Source organism: Amblyomma maculatum, chromosome 8 (assembly GCF_055883805.1).
Source record: "Amblyomma maculatum isolate TAMU_Amacu chromosome 8, ASM5588380v1, whole genome shotgun sequence".
Classification (NCBI taxonomy): Eukaryota; Metazoa; Arthropoda; class Arachnida; order Ixodida; family Ixodidae; genus Amblyomma; species Amblyomma maculatum.
In genome coordinates, this window is record NC_139351.1 from 52,566,224 (window position 1) to 52,583,689 (window position 17,466).

A 17,466-nucleotide genomic window follows, 5' to 3' on the forward strand; every position below is an offset into this window, starting at 1 on the left:
TCGTTCAGAAACAAGGCTTACAGAGATAAAAAATAGAGACGTCTAAATTTTACAATATTAGAAGGCAGCATACAAGCATTAGGAGCATCACAGATGCTTAACAGTGAACTGTTGTAGTCGCCCGGCAGCATTTTGAATTCCAATATAACTTTACATTTCGGATTCCTTGTTGTTGAGTAAAAACTACAACTCCTCATTGGTTTTGATAAATTCCTAGCCAGATGCATTTTTTGCTTTGATTATGCTGCTGTGCTTCGATTATTCTTTTTGTGCTTACAAAGTGGCTGACCGTAGTGAGGATTTCAGAACGCCTATGTGCAAAGTTTTGTGTTGTAACTTTCTGCAAAACAAACTGCACGGCAGTTCTGTAACCGACGAACAGAGAATGCGTGCAGCACAAAAGATATATAACGCACGATTAACACTTTAAAGAATAGAACAAGTGTTGAAACTATTATTTAGGCTGCCATTAGGAATAATTTCTTACCAATCACCGCACAGAAAAGAAATGTATTTGGTTAAGCCCAATTTATATTTTTTTTGTTCTATATGTTATATGAAATAATAATAGCGTGCATAATTGAAACTATCATAATAATCTGTACCCTTGCATCTGAATTGCTCATCCACAAGGTACTTGCTCTTTGTCCTGAGCTACACGTATCCACATGCTTCAAACACGTTGTTTGATGAGACTCTACTTTGATGAGTTCTAGTATAAAACAGCAAGTGATGTAGCGTATACAATGCTTAGAATGTGGTTGAAAGTAACTGAACTGTATTTTTGTATTTCTGTAAATAATGCATAAAAACACAAATATAATTTTTTAATCAAGTGACATCAAGACCTATGGATAATTTTTAATTATGGGACAGCTATGTGACATTGTAACACACTGCTATGAGCTAACAGATGTGAACGATATGAGCTTCAGATTTATAACAATACCTTGTTCTTAAAATTTAGGCGCACCCGCCCGATTCTAAGTTACCAACAGAAGACCTACGGGCCCCATTTTATAAATTGTGGGAAAGTAAAATGCCGTAAGAAATCCTTATTAATAAAGTGACGAAGTTGTGCAGCTCTATGTGGATTTCAGGGTTTTGCTTCTAAAGTAGAAACGGAGTTTACAGCCAGCGATTGAATTATTCATAGAGCCACCACGCTGCTTTTAGGGGAAAAATAAAAATAAAACAAGCATGCCGAAAGATCAAAGGCTGGTGTAATGATTGTTACGGTGCAGTTAAATATAGTCGAAATGTTACTTTAAATATTTTTCAAAAACATTCGATAAGACTGGGAAAGAAATTTGATACATGTACGGTTCGTTTTACTCACCACCTGTTCCAGACAGACGATCCTGTCTAACGTATACTTTGCTAGTGTTATCGCAGAACGTTGAAATGCGCATACTTCTCCTCAAGCGGGAAAGTGTCCTTCTAGCAAGAGAAATATCGTAATGGAGACCGTACTACGAAAGCTCACATGTGAGTTCTACATAATCAATCTTTAAAGCTAACAAAGCAGTTTTCTTACGTCAATGCTACCGTCACAACGTTCCTTAGCCAAAGGTATGGCATTTGTTTTGAGGCAAGTAGTTATTAAGTTTTGAATGTCTATAAGAAAAGGTTTCAATAACTTCAACTGAAGACTTATTACAGGAAACAATTCGAAGACTGCAGTAGTGAAAATATCAAATATTAAAATTTTTTCGTGTATATCTTGTTTGTGTTCTCAGTATACGTCTTGCAAATGTTTTGGAGAGAAAAAAGTAATTTTAGTATGTGAATAATAAATTGCTTCTATTTTTATTGCAGTCGTGGACGGGTGCCGGAAAGCTGCGAAGGGTGCGTATGCAGTTCTTTCTACTGCCAAATACGTAGTCGTACATGGAATTTTAAAGAACAGGAAATTGATAATAAGGTTAATAACTTTTATGTTTCAATCTTTGCAAACGAGGAGTTCGGTGTAATCCTTAAACAAAAAAAAAGGACTTTTGCTCACACTCTAGCTGAACATGAAGTTTATGATGCCGTAGCGGCAATGGCTCCCATCAAGGATTATCTGCATGCTCGCTGTTCCTTCTTCTCATTAGAATATTACTACGCTCTAATTCGGCAAAATTTAAACTTACATCATTCAATGCATATTACAGCGAATCAGCTTGCCTACATTGCCTAGTCATTAGTGTACCTGTATCAAATATTAATAGAGGTATCTTTACTCTCGCAGGATATGAATTTCTTTTTAAAACGAATTCCTCGGAATTACAAGCCGCAGCTTCTATGTTTCTTCGAGTCCTCTTTATTTTTCACTCCAGGGTACGACGTGACGCGTGACCTAGGTTTCTGAGAATGCCGGCGCCGCACTGACGTCGTTAAATTCTCCATCAAAAAAAAGCCCTAACTTTGGATAGTTTAGAAACAGTGGAAGATGCGTGCTTCGCGTGCTGTCGATGAACCCTGTACACCTGTGGTGTATCTAAGTAACTTTTTTTCAATATCTTTTTACGGTTCTTATACGTAGGAAACACTACGACGACGTCACATGACAACAAATAATGTGGAGGCATTGCATCACATGACGTTTAGTGAATCCTACAAAACTGGTGCAGCGCACCAAGCGCTACTGCTCCGCCCGCGCCACTGTCGGCTTATTTATTAGCCACACCGCCATCGTAACCTTCGGAAAAATATTTTGGATTAGAAATTATATCATGTGCAATGTGACGCAGAAATGATTATGCGCCTGAGAAGGTGGCTGCAGACAGAAGAGAAGGAAGAAAATGTTTCTAGGCAGTATGATGAACAGAAATACAGCTGGCCTACAAAGCTTTCAAGCTACTTAACTGCTTGGAGCCGACAGCCGAGAGAACGACCGAGTAAAATTGATTTTAAAATTAGGAACACTTAAACTTCTCCTTTATGGGTAGAGCGCGACAGCTTTAACGGCCCCATTTAGGGAAACTTGTTGTAAATCTTTGTTCACGTACATGCTCTTTTCTAATTATTACCTATTTTATGCGTGTAATATATCATACATAAACATGGTCATACAGTCGTACCATAACACACTATTCGAAAGACCGTTTCATATGGATATAAAGATCTCTTTTTAACAAGACACTACGAACAAGAAAACGAACGCAAATGCGTTGTCTGGTAGGGCAGCATCTGACTCGGGAGCCAAGTTTCCCGACAGGTTTGGTTATATTCTCTCCATTTACCTTTTAAAAGACAGATACCGCAGATGGTAGATGTTAATAGCGTGGCATTGTTATTTGGTCTTGGGACCTAAAAAAAAACCCCAACAAATCAATGCCCAGCCGTCTAACAGACGCTTGCCAAGGGTTTTACATTCACCTGTACTCCGACAAACCCATCAACGCAAGATTTTTGGAAAACCGGAACTTTACTGCAATAATGGCAAAACATTGCACAAGCCTTCGCAGCAGAGCTCTTCAGATTCAGGGAGACATTAAACGGAATGGAGTAGCGGGATAGTGTCCTCACATCTGGATGGCGCTCTCGGTCAATAGATTCCTGAATCCTAATTTCTTTTCGCTCCTCGTTTCATTCGATCAGGGCTGTGGGGAGGGGGAGCGGCGAGTTGGAATCTGGGCTGGCAAACTAGTGCGCTGCGGTTCATATACCAGCTAGTGACGAACGCGGCTACGCAGTGTGCCGAAACATCAGGTATGAAATGTACACTGTAATCTTTACGAAATGTTAAATGGCAGCAAGAAAATGAAGACGGAAGTCGGCTTGTGGCAATGATGACAATAGCTTTTCATTGTAAGGAAAGGTGGAGTGTGCAGAATAATTTGACTGTTGATCGGATCTTTAGTTCGGTGTTCTGTTGGCTAAGGTCACCGTGCGGGCTCTTTCTAAAAGGAGGACCAGGTCCTCGAGATCTGATTTAGACAGGGCTATCTTAGAGGATCCCTCTGAGGCTTTAAATTCTAAACTTTCAAAAATATGAAAAAGCAATGAAAAAGGGTAGAGGGGAAAGCCTCAGGTTTCAAGTCGAGCCTACGTTTCCACAAGTGGACTTGTCTTCGTCTGGACTCGATTTGCGAGCTGCGGCTCATACCTCTACTCTTTTCAGGCATCTTTTATATCGTGTAGGCATCTTTTTTTTTCGTTCTGGCCTACAGTTTCTAAAGCAATATTAGCCTGCAAGGCTAATATTGCTAAAAATCATGAATCGATAGCATGAAACTTTACTGGAATATAACGAATATGGTTTGTAATTTGCGTAAATAATCGTGGTATGCTTTATGTAATCCCTTTCTAATCCCTTGGCTTTGCCCATGGAATTTAGTTTGGAAGGCGCAGGAGCTGTAATGCATCTGATCAAGGTATGCTGAACTGCAATCACAGAACCATAGCGGTCTGCACACTCCGCGACAGAACGCCCGAATTCGAACACTCGTGCTCCAGCAGGAGCCAGTAGGTGGCGTTCGCGAACTTTCAGAGGAAACACCCGTTATTCCTTGCGCTCGTCTGCTTTTAATATACGGGCCGTATCGTCTGTTTTCAAGCCTGTAACGTTGCTCTGGCTGGTTCTGGAAATGTTTACATCAACAATATACGCGATAATTTTCTTCAGGGTCGCCCAGTCAAACGTGGCCGCACACGGTAGGAGTTTCTCGGCAGTTTTTCACATAAAACAGTCGCGGTGCGCCGTTTTCAGCCACCCAAAGCACAGAAGTATTGAATGGCTTGGAATTTACGATAGTGAATCACATACAGACCATTTTGCTGTCTCCCTTTGAAATGAGGCTGCTCTCCAGCCCGCTGTCCCCAAGAGAGAGCACTAGTTCGCGATCGCAAGCAGCGGTAAGTACCGATCGTCTACTAAAAAGCACAGAGGACGAAGCTTGCGCGGCCGAGGCGACAAGCAAGCGGAAAGGGAGAGCGCTGCTATAGCAGTATGTCACGCAAACTTCCGCCTGCTTCTGTCGATTTCGGCGGAGCACTTTTGACTGTTCAACGAAGCGACCTTGGCTTGACGATTGCTCCAATTCTGCGTTTGGAAGACGTGATCCATGTTCTGGATGTGCGTTTGGAACACAAGTGAGCCGGAAGTGATCTCTGGAAGTGATTCAGCCCTGCGATTGGAATTCACCGTTAGTGATGACTGTGGGGTATCCGAGACATCAGGGAGATAAGAGGACGGATACCGGTTAATACGAGACCGAGTGATGGCGTGCAAATCTTATTTCCTTCAGTACTAGTATAAAGTTGTAGCTAAGTATGATTTTTGTGCGTAGTGTATACCCCTAGTAATTTCACGAGCCTGCAGGATGGCGCACCACGTATTTGTTCTGTAAACAGTCAGTGACAATTCATTGATACATTACGAATTAGGATAGAAAGTTGCCATCGCGATAGTTATTTCTTCAAACTTGGCAATTTCCTGTACAGAAATGTAACCTTATAATAGTTTGGGTGTTTAAAATTCATGTAGTGTCGAACCTGTTAGATGTACACCACTATATGCGCAGTTTGGACATGATATAGAATTCTTGCATGACATTTCATAGCGTGTAATTAGACAAAACAGCATTATGTCACGAGTTTATAATAATTCCAAATTCAGTTTGTATAATAGCACATTACCTCATGTAGATCACCAAAATGATAATATATGTTCGCTAAAAGTGGCTGCTTACGGCAGGCAATCACTGTATCAGCACGTAATACGTTTTTAATCGCACATTCGTCCCCCAGATTAGCACGTATTCTTCACACATGCGTTGGTTCGAACGATCCAAAGCCGCTATGTTCCCTTGGTCCAGCCTGTTTTGTTTCTGTTCACGGAACCAGAGTGGTGTAATTACAGCGTGAAATGGTAATCTCGAAAAAAGTCTCAGTTATAATATGTTCAATTTATTAGCTGAAATACTGGCTTGTATTCTGTTTTATTGACGTGCTTCAGACGTTTTCTTTAACGACACTGTATCGTTTTTCGAGAATCTTATATCAAAGACAGTTCAGGGTGAAATCAGGCACATATTCCTTCAGTTCCTCCCTGCCCGTAGATGTCTTCTTTTATTAGGGACTACGGTCTGATGCTGCTCCTCTAGCTTCGCGTTCATGTCTCGCTTTATAAAACGCCCTTATGTTACAGAAATGTCTTTCGTGAGTGATGTTTTAATGCAGCCTAATAAAGGCAAATATCTTAGGGCATAAATTTTCTCAAGTTTATTTCTCCGGAATTAAAGGCGAAGTGACAGTGTTTTAGGTTTCAAGCCATTTACATCATCCGCCTGTACTTATAGTTAAATGTTCCGTTATATCAATAGACAACACCTGCATTACTGAGCGTGAAATTTATTTAGCACTTTATTTATTGCCGAGTGGGATCACTTTCTGGTGCATACCCCCCTCACCTCATCAAAATTCTTACGGCCAAAACGCAGCGCAGAGGTGAAGATTTGTTATCGACATTTATATTGACGTGATATAACTAAAACATAAAAAGAATAGTGAGCACTTAAATTTACAACAAGCTTCGTCATGGACACAGAATTAAAAACAATACGATGGCGCGCTCTCAAAACGGTTACAAATCGAACGAAGACGCGCAGTTTATGCTCTGAACGGCGAACTCGGAAACTACAAAGCAGCGACCCCGCGGACGCAGGTTCCGCAATCTTAGTCTTAGTTTGCACCAAACACAATTATTCAACATTGGTACTTATGAACTTCAGTGGGGTGATCTAGTGGGGATTGACAATACTGGGTTCTGGGAAAGTGCACTTTCAAGACTGTTGATTTGTTTACGTTATTTTTCATGTCGTACACTTTTTCGTTTCGAGAGGTAAATGCAGCATAGGCACCATCCAACCGTTGAAAGTGGCGGTAATAACTGGCAAATAATTCATTTGTCCCACTCAGTGCATGTCTCTATCCTCTGTTAATGCTAAGGTTTTCCCACTTGAAACCTAAAACAGTATGAAAAAAGCGCTCCTCCTGTGTGTGTCGCTATGCTCTTGGTACTATCTTGTACGTACGCGCTATTCAAGGCAAAAATTAAGTGCTTAAATGTTCTTGAGAAAACTGTAATACGGTGAGAAATATTTGTTGAGAAAGGTCTGACCTTCTATTGGCTAGCTTTTCGAAGTAGACAAAGGGTGAAGTCCAGACAACGACGGCGGGTTTTTCAAAACGCCAAACGCAGGGATAATACATTAAATGGTATAAACCCAATGACAGCACGCTGTAGCTAGAAGCGCTCTTCTTGTACAAGCAGCTTGTTCGATGCGATGTATTCCTTATATTTTAGAGGCCATATGAGAGGGAATATTCCGTTATTCGAGCTAGAGCCATCTTACCCTATAGGCTTCAGCGCTCTCATTCGCCAGTCCATTCTGTATGTGGGGTCCTACGCAGCGTGTAAGCCGTGATGTGGTCCAGAGAGGGGCACAGAAATGAGCGTTACAACTCACATTTTCGAGCAGCTGTTGCTAGCTGACAAAGCAGGTTATCTGTGCATGCTAAGTTTAGTAGTTCTCGTTACAAGCTACAGACGTTTTGCACCTATTCGTATTTGCACCTATTTGTATCACTTGTCTTCGCACAGTGGCGCGTTTATTACAATGCCGATTGCTGTTGAGCACATTTTTCATGTACGCGAAGGGGAAGACAAAGGAAAGGTGTTTCTGAAAACACTGAAATGGGAGCGCACACTCGATGGAATCTTAGCGGCGGAGTGCGGCTTCTTCGCCAGCGGCACGTTTGGCACTTTTTGGGAGTGCTGAGCAAACTAGCTTTTATAAACGCGCGCGGCTAACAACTTTCAAGCTCACGACATGGGTAATGTCTGGCGGCTTTTCCGGAAATATTGCGCGTGATACCACATGCAGAAAATCAGTCCAATACAAATAAATTTGCGTGTTGTGGAGAAAGGATATTTACTTTGCACTTTATTGGTGACGCCACTTTGATTGACCTCGGTGTCCTTGAAACCCCCAAAAGCTTCAAAATATGATAAAAACTCTAATTATATAACAACTGTAGACAATATGTGGTGCCACGGATGTCTCAGTATGCGGCTGTAAGCAAACCATGTCACTGGAGCAGTCTGATCAAGCGAGCGCTCCAACTTTACCTTATTCAATATCTGTGAACAAGGAGTTGCCAATTACTCTGTGCTATAGAAATCTTGAAGAAAACTGACAGGATAAAAAAGGCAAGAGACCAGGTGTATGAAAATGCGTCCGTGATCACGGAACAATACGAGAATACGATTCAAAGCTAATATATTACCACGCCTGCTTATAGCTACTGTGAAGATGCTTTGAAAAGTATGGAAAAAAAACTACAAATCATGTCATGCACGAGCAAGGCTTGAAGGTGGTAGAATGCAGCACGCCGAGGCGATTTCTTAGACACTGTAGAGTTCGGAGCACTGGGCTTAGCCAAATCTGAGTGCTGAAATGTCACAGGCAGTGCTGTCACAGCGCTAATGCACATTTCTCAAGGTTCTTATGCGAAGCATATTGCTAGAGGTAAACCACAGCCCTTCGTGACGGTTACACGCCGTGCAAAGAATGTGGAATGCTACGTCACACCACGTGATACGCTGACGTCACGACAGAGGAGAGATGGGGGTCCAGCTCGCGCCGTCGGCTGCGGTTGCACACCGTGCGGACCACGTGGTATGGTGACGTCACACCACGTGATACGCTGATGTCACGACAGAGAAAAAAATTCCGCAATTCGGTTTTGTACAGTTTCCGTAGGGACCGCTTTATTGGCTTTGGCGGTGTAATTGAAGGACCACCATGGCGGTGATGTAGCTCGAAGGATATACATGAGGTGACCTCACGGCCATTCTTGGTGAAGACGTAACGACCGATGGTGCACGTCAAGCCGGCTGGACACGGGTAGTTTACGGGGAGGCTTTCCCATACAACCGTGTTATTGCCGAAGAAATCAAAATCGTTGATTCCTTTAGCACGTCGGTGTTCTAAGAGCTTTTGCTTTGCGTACATATTCGCGTAGTGGCAATCGAGTATCGTTGGCCTGTGGGACGACATGTTCGTTGTGCGTGTCGGTAACACAGTTAGATTAGAGATGAACGAGTCATGCTATTACCTAGTTTAATGCGGTGGAAAACATTGTGCATTCCAAGTTTAAACCGTGTAAAAGCACGTGTAACCAAGGAAAAAGAAGTTTAGCCAAGTGTAACCATGGAAAGCGGAGTTTAGCAATCAATACGCTTCGCATCTGACCAGGCCTAACGAAGCTAAGCCGCAGCCATTTTTTAATAAAAAAATTCGGTATGCTCTTGGACGTGGTTTCTTCATGACGCCAACGTATTGCCTGATTTTGATAACACAATGTCCCTGTTTGTCCCCATTTGTTGCTCTCTTATAAAAGCAGCCGGATTCATTTACCACCTCCTCCCCGCATTACTACTTTCTATCACCATGTGATCACACGTCACTTTCATACCATGCATCTCGCTTGATGTCACCCACGTGCATACAGTTATCTTCTCCTCTATTCTTCCAAGCGCTCGGTGCTATCATAATCATATAATAATAACGATAATATTGTTAATAATAATAATAATAATAATAATAATTGGTTCACAGGAAGGGAAGGGCACGGTATCTGTCACACTTGTTTCTGTGGACACCTGACACGCGCCTTAAGGGAAGGGAGGAAGCAGGGCGTGAATGTGGAAAGAGAGAAAGAGAAGTCATAATGGAGGGCTGCGGCTCCTCTTCTCTCAACTTTCACTCTCTCCTTCCTCCCTTTCCTTACGGCGTGTTACGGGTGCCCACAGAAACAAGCGTGACAGATAGTGGACCTTTCCCTTTGTGTGAACCAGTCAGTACTCGCTTTCGAGGCAAAATTCCCAAGTTCGTATCAGTTCAAATATTTTCGTTTTCGCAGGAATGTTTGTTTATACCTAGAGGCACATAAAGGCAAAATATGTCACCCGCGAGGCCAATCCACGAAGAAGCATTACGCGTCGCGCACGACGGTCGCAACATTTCCTGCACTGAGTCGACCGTCTCCACACCTGGCTCCCCGTCACGCATGCTGAGGGAGCGCAGAACTCTACCAAAACCTCAAGCTCTCTTGAAGTGCCCTGATCTCCCCTGATGGGGGCTGGGCACGTAGGTCACCGCCGCTTGCGGCGGGGGCTAGCCTGCCATCGATTTTTTTATTTGTTGTAGGCCGTCATTGCACCCGCCACCGCTTCGGTGGTGGAAGACGGCTGTTGTTGCGGCTAACGTTTTTTTCTCTTCCTTTTCTTTCTTCTCTATTTTTTCTTCTGTCTGCACGAGGCAGCGGAGGTGGCTCACCTACAGAGCCAGTAGCAGGCCCGTTCATTTTCTTTTCCCTCATCTCCTTAATGCTTAAGAAGGAGTACGCTTCATTTATGTCCAAAGATCTTCCAAAGTGGTTGCCAGTGACAGTGCGCATGTGCACCCGCATAAAACAGCAAATTTTCTTCGGACTTGTATGACTCTCCGAAACTCATCTTGAATATTGAAGTAGCGGAAAAGAGAAACAAAATAACTTGCTTAAGTTAAGGCGGTCCAGAGCGTGGCGGCGCTGATGCGCGATGTGACCCCTTTTCCTACCCCCCGAATGTAACATCGCTTAAAAACAGCACAAACTTAATATTTTGAAGAAATATTTGCTGAAACTTCTCTGGAGGCGACTTTGGCAGCGAGGCCTGCAGGTACAACGGGTTTCATATTAAGATGGTAACAAAGACACCAATTTTACAGTGTAGTGCGGTGCCTCAGGATGATACAAACTACTGCTGACTTTAGGTGAAGAAGAGAGGTTTCCGCCCGTGGTTGTCAAGTAGCTTGCAATTTCGCGGTCTATCTTCACTTCCCTCGCAGTATTTGTTGTTTGTCCTCTCTTTGCATTCCTTTTTTCCCACCCTTATGCACTCTCCGCTCACATTTGTACTCTCCTGTCGAAGAGAAGTGTAAGCCTCTGCAATCCTCTTTTTTATATTCCAATGTTTTGCAAATTTTAATTTACATAAGAAACAACAGTAAAGACATTTCATAGTACCCGCACCTCTTTCCGGAAACTTTATTATTGATTATTGCAAGAGCCTATTTTTAACCAGGGGCATCTGTCAAAACTCTCCAATGCTCCAAGAATCGCGGCACTGTCCGCGTGCTAGCCATGATGTAAAATCAATGAGCTTGTTTTTGCGCACTGCACGTTATGTTGGTCACTTGGAAGTGCTTACTTGTATATATATATATATATATATATATATATATATATATATATATATATATATATATATATATATATATATATATATATATATATATATATATATATAATAATTAAACATATATAAGTATATAAGTATATAATATAATTAAACACAAAGTAGAAGAAAAACAACGCGCCGACGGGGGGCTCGGTTCTGGCAGTCTTGAAGCCATAGGTAGCATAAGAGGGTTCTAGCACAGCTTTCGCCCTCGCTCTTGATCACGATCTGCGCGACGTTGGCGGTAACGCAGGACGTTCCACGTCCGCCGCTGTGGTTGAGGGTGGCGCTGGTGAACACTCTCAAGGTTCGTATACAGACAACATTAATACCCGAGAAAGCAGCAGGGGGGACAGCGGCCGATGTAGCTCAGTTGGAAGAGCACCGGACGCGATATTCAGAGGTCGTGGGTTCGGTCCCCACCATCGGCATGTTGGTTTTTCTTCTACTTTGTGTTTAATTATCTTTCCCCTAAGCAGATTACATTACTAATTTCTGTGATTATCCAAGTAAAAATTAAAAAAATGACGTAAAACCTAATCCCCAATGCTTTCCGTGGCCTCGCCGACTGTTGGCGTCTTTCTTTCATGTATCATAACGAGCACCCTCATTTCCCCTTCATTTATCTGCTTGTAGCTTACGTGGATGATGTAGAAAATCCTCCAAGGAAGGCTGCAGCAGTATGTGGATCGGGAGCGTCCGGACGTGCAAGCTGGGTTTCGCAAGGGCAGAGGAACTAGAGACCAAATTGCCAACCTTCGCTGGATCATGGAAAAAGCAAGAGAGTTCCAGAAACCCATCCACTTCTGCTTTATTGATTATGCGAGAGCGTTTGACTGCGTATATCACAGCAGATTGTGGCAAGCTCTCCAAGAGATGGGTGTTCCAATTCACCTCATCTGTCTCCTCAGGAACCTGTATGAAGGACAAGAGGCCACAGTCAGAACTGGGCATTGTCTTACTGATTTGTTTCCGATTGAGAAAGGAGTGAGGCAAGGCTGCATACTGTCACCCTGCTTTATTAACCAATATGCAGAGTGCATCATGAGGAAGGCCGGTCTGGACGAGTCTTCAGCTGGAGTGATGATTGCTGGAAAACGTATCAACAACCTTAGATATGCGGATGATACCACTTTAATGGCAGAAAGTGAAGTGGAACTCAAGAGACTTCTGATGCGCGTACAAGTAGAGAGTGAGAAGTTTGGGCTTAAACTGAACATTAAAAAGACAAAGATCATGGCGTCTTGCCCTATCAAGTCCTGGAGCATCAATGGACAAGAAGTGAAAGCTGTGACAAATTTTCTCTTCTTGGGCTCCAAGATTACCTCGGAAGGAAACTGCAGCCAGTAAAGAGCAGAGACATTAGTCTGCCAACCAAGATCCGTATAACTCGTGCTTTGGTCTTTCCAGTTGTGATGTATGGATGCGAGAGTTCGACTGTGAAAACGGCTGACCGCCGAAGAATTGACGTGTTTGAATTGTGGTGTGGCGAAGACTCTTGAGAGTTTCTTGGACTGCCAGAAGATCAAACCAGTCGATATTGTCTACTATAAACCCTCACTGCTCATTGGAGGGTCAAATTCTAAAGTTAAAGCTCAGCTACTTAGGTCATCTGATGAAAAGAGAGGAGTCGCTGGAGGAAAATTTGATGTTGGGAAAGGTTGAGGGTCGCCGGAGAAGGGGTAGGCAGCGAACGCGATGGTTAGATGGCATCCTCGAGGCACTGCAGATGAAGTTATGTGATGTTAGGAAGATAGTGAGAGACCGGAAAGCGTGGCGTGACATGGTCCATAGGGTCACGAAGAGTCGGACACGACTGAACGACTGAACTTACTGAGAACAATTATGGTGTTTACTTGGCGTAGAAGGAATTCCCTGCGTTCAAAAAAGCACAATTTTGTTTTAAATACTTATACCATAAATCCGCAGAAAGGAGAGAGAATCGATGAAGCAGTCTCTAAATCCAGATTTATTCTTTACTAATCGGGCTGACCATATATATTTCACCAATACAGCGAGAAAAATGCGAATGTCTAGAGAGACAAAACATTTGATGGGGTTTATCTATACATAAACCCGGTAGGTTGCGTAAGCAAAGCCGACGTAGCTTCCCTTTTTGTTCTTTCTTCTTATTTCTTCTTCTTTTTTGTATTCTTCTTCTTTTTCTTATTGTGCGGTGCGGCATGACTACTGACCGCGTTTACCTGACGGCTTGAAGAGGGCCCCCATGTGCGGTTGGTCTAAAGGTCAAACGTCGCTACCGGTTGGGTTTAAACTACGGGCTGACACCTGGCGTAGTATTGCTTGCGCAATAAAAATTGGCTGTGGTTTAGCTCTGGGTAAAACACGTTGAATTGCGTTAGCAATACCTCCATTTTTTTTTAGTCCGTGTCCGTACTTCTGGCCCCTGGCAGGAACTGCCAACTTGGGTCTCTCGTTTCACGTGGGACGGTTCTGTCAGAGTCAGACTGCCGGGATCACTTTACCCCTGTAGGCCACTCAGGCACGTTCTTATGGCTTTGTTAAAGCCGTATTCGGCACGGCTGCGGCTCAAGATCAAACGTGGTCTTTCCCGGGACTACTCAATGGGCTGAAACCTGGCGCAGTATTCTTAACGCAATAAAACAAAATTGAGCAAAGCACTCTCACTATACATCTGCCTGGAGGTATCTGATTTTGTGGAGAAATGCGATAAAACGTGGGTATCGCTTCCGGTAGGAAATAAAATATCCATAAAACAACGGCTATATTTTATATTTCTGACGCACATAATGCACATAGCCTTTGCACTGACTAGAACCAGGCAATTCCTATAAGCAACGGCAGTATCCTTATTCTGTTTTTTTTTTTTCATTCAAACTTCTAAACAACCTTCTAGACGTTTTTGTCTTCTTTTTGCAAAGCTGTCTAGTACCTAAAAGGGACCTGAAAGGGCTGGAGAAGTTTGCTTCAAATCGCCTTTCGAACAGCAATGTAATGAAATGTGCCATTTAAAAGCATCCCAGGAGCGTTTTCTGCCTGTGGGTTCATTCATTAGAGTATTTTTCTTGTGAACTCCTAACTTACTCAAAACGGGCTTACCTGTGCATTATAGGAAGATATTACCAAGCACTGAAATTAAATAGCTTAAACAATTCGGTCATATGAGATTCCGTCACTCTAACGCTGCGTTCAATTTCTCTATTATATTACTTCTTTTTCAGATCCAAGTGTGCTTTACAAGGAAAGCCTCATGAAGAAGATTTTGAAAAATCTTTTCCAACGCAAAATTCCATGGCTGCCGGATCATTATTTTGCAGTTCGCAACCCCTTCAATCAAAGTGATACCTTATTCAGGTTCAACCTATCACATGGAAGACTTTTCTTGAAGGGAACACTACCACACAGAAATGATCTCACTTTGTGCCAATTCGCGCTTGTCCAAACACCTAGAGCAATCTGCCGGCTACCTATAGCTGGTTCTTTTGCCACCTACAACTGCACTCTCTCCTACGGAAGAAAAATCACAGATCGATTTAAGATCAACGTAAGCATGGCCGAATATCCACGAGAATGGAATAACCCTGCTGATGTGTCAATGTACTTAGACATCACCACCGATTCATCAGGTATGTGGCGTTTTAGGTAATAAAAAAATAAGTTTATAAGGTCCGACGGAAGTGAGCTATGCGATGCCTTTGATGCGTGATATGTAGTTGAAAGAAAACGAGCGGCCCCTACAGTCATGGCTGTAGTATATGAAATACAACGGCAAAGGAAATGAATAATCACAGCGCGTTAAGTACAGAATAGGCGCCAAAGTGCGTGAATTCCGACTGAGAACCGACTTATTTAAATTGTCATATTTTCCACACACTGTTCGAGCATGGAACGCCCTGTCTTTGTTCTGCGTTCAAATATCTGACAGTGAAGTATTTGCATCATCATTGTAACCGTCTTTTCTTATGCTTTGTAAAACTGTAATCCACCCCCCCCCCCCCTACTGTAATGCCGCATGCGGCGCAGTGGGTAAAAGAATAAATCAATAAATATCATATCTACCATTTTATTTTGATATCTTGAGAAATGCGCCTGTGCGTAAAAAATACACACACAGGAGCAGATTAGACCGACGTCAGAGAACCTGACAGACGCCCAATCCCTACTTCTGTTATTGGCACAGAGCTTGCTTACACCCATGGGCAGTTGGCGTCCGTCCTGTCTTTTGCGTGCTCTCGTCGTCATTTTGTTGTGCTGTTGTATTCTACTCACAATCTAATTCAACAAATAGATGAAACTTAATTCTTTTTGCAGCCATGGCTGCCTATGAGTCATAATCATGATCATATAAAATAAGATGAAATAAGTATCATGAAGAGGTACTGCGCAAAGGAAATAAGGTCGACAAGACACAAGAAAATTAGGCGAGTGCATTGCCTTTTGTGTTGTTGTCCTTACTTACTTTGCGCTGCACCTCACTATGACGCCTCAGCGACCCGCCTATATGAAGGCACTCCTCTAATTAGGTATATTCACATCGAACAGGAAACATAATACTGAAAATCAATGCTTGTCGTTTTCGGCTTCATAATTCACCTATATCGCAATTGTTTTCGCAATATTAAAGGTAAACTGTAATAATTAATTTTCATATTACCCTGTCCTTGCCGGAAATAATTTCCTACCTTAGCCTTGCAAAATAAAAAACAAATGCAGTCAGTTTAAGAGTAACGAAACTAAAGATAAGAAAATGCGAATTGCAAATGCCCTCGAAGAGTCAATAAAATCAAAGTAGCGTTTATTACTTCCATAATCACTTAACCAGGAGCCAACGGAAGATACAGTCGTGAGAGAAAGCTGTGTAGAAGACGAAGCAGTGCAGAAACTCGGGACAGGTGCAATTTCAATGGCCTCTAGGAAAATGTATCTCGGATCGAGACTTAGTTGTGGTGTTACACTTTATCGGCATGCATGAGTCGTTGTCGCTAGAAGGCACTTACATGCAATATTTCCTTATTTTCCCGAGCCTCACCACTGGCTGCGTGTTATCACTTTCGCTCATGACTGTGCATCGCAAGTCCAAATGCAAAATTACGACTTAATATAACCATATATGTGTGGATATGAAGAACCACCTATTCCTTTCACAAAGGTCTACATTGCAATAACTTGGTATATTAGCTTACCAAGATACTCTGTTGGGCGAGTTGGTACTTATTCATTATTAATATAAACAGCGCGAACACGAAGACAAGGGACAAGAAACAAGAAAGCCACAGTACATGCGCTGACTCACAACTAAGCCTAAGCCCTTTACTCCAAGGCCCAGAAAAACTAACATGAAGAAAACGAAACAGTCACGTCCTTTGTCTTCGTGTTCGCGCTGTTTATATTAATAATGAATTGGTATATTAGAGCGCGATCACAGTCCGCATCATCTGCTGTTGTACTGAAGGCTATGTAAATGTATCTCTTTTCAGCCAGATCGCGATTGCAATTGAAGGACGTATTCGTGACAGAGTTCGTGGTGGAGACAATATCTATGCCACCATTTGAAAACTTCAGTGTTTTTGAAAAATTTCAATACAACTCAACACTTATCTCCAAAGTATGGCAAAACTTCAGTGATTACGTGTACCGAAGATGCAAACAGGACTTTCGACAGGTGATGAGACGTGTATACCGGAATAGAATGAGGAGAGCAGCCGATGCAGTGGGCGACATCGACACCAAATTGGTTCTACAGTAACAATCGGACGCCTCTTCTGCGAAAATTGTGCTATAATGTGTGCTCTTGAGTATTTCATAAAAATGAAACTCAACCTCATATCCCATTTGTGGTGAGAACTTTAATTACAGCTTAATAAAGTAAAGGTGTTGCAAACTTCTTCTAAGGAAGGAAGATAGGCCACGTAAAAAAAAGTAAACCTGTGTTTTCAACTCATTTTATAAATGATAACCATATTCCTCGTAACAAGTATTCTTTCTGATATTTCTCATATTATCTATAGAGCCTAGTCAGCAGACCATACATATAGAAAATCTAACTTGATTCTGTAGCGTTCACTGCTTGCCAAACAAAATTACTGTGCTTTCCTAACTGGCTACAGCCAATATCTGACCAGTTTCCATCGCCTGTTTCTAATGGTTTATGTTTAGCCCTTGGCGTAAGCTCTTGGGCACAGCATGTATAATGTGACTAGAATAATTGC

General features: G+C 42.4%; 1 long non-coding RNA gene across 2 annotated transcripts in view; it reads left to right on the forward strand.

Moving 5' to 3' along the window:
• The window catches only part of LOC146181164 (uncharacterized), a 148,503-nt gene extending 131,341 nt beyond the window's left edge, over positions 1-17,162 (forward strand). Inside the window, exons 4-6 of one of the 2 annotated variants that reach the window (XR_014700173.1) lie at positions 1,819-1,848; positions 14,479-14,883; positions 16,735-17,162. This is a non-coding gene — a long non-coding RNA (uncharacterized LOC146181164). The remainder of the gene's footprint in view (positions 1-1,818; positions 1,849-14,478; positions 14,884-16,734) is intronic. The other variant, XR_014700177.1, reaches the window with a different exon arrangement.
• The last annotated feature ends 304 nt before the right edge of the window (positions 17,163-17,466 follow it).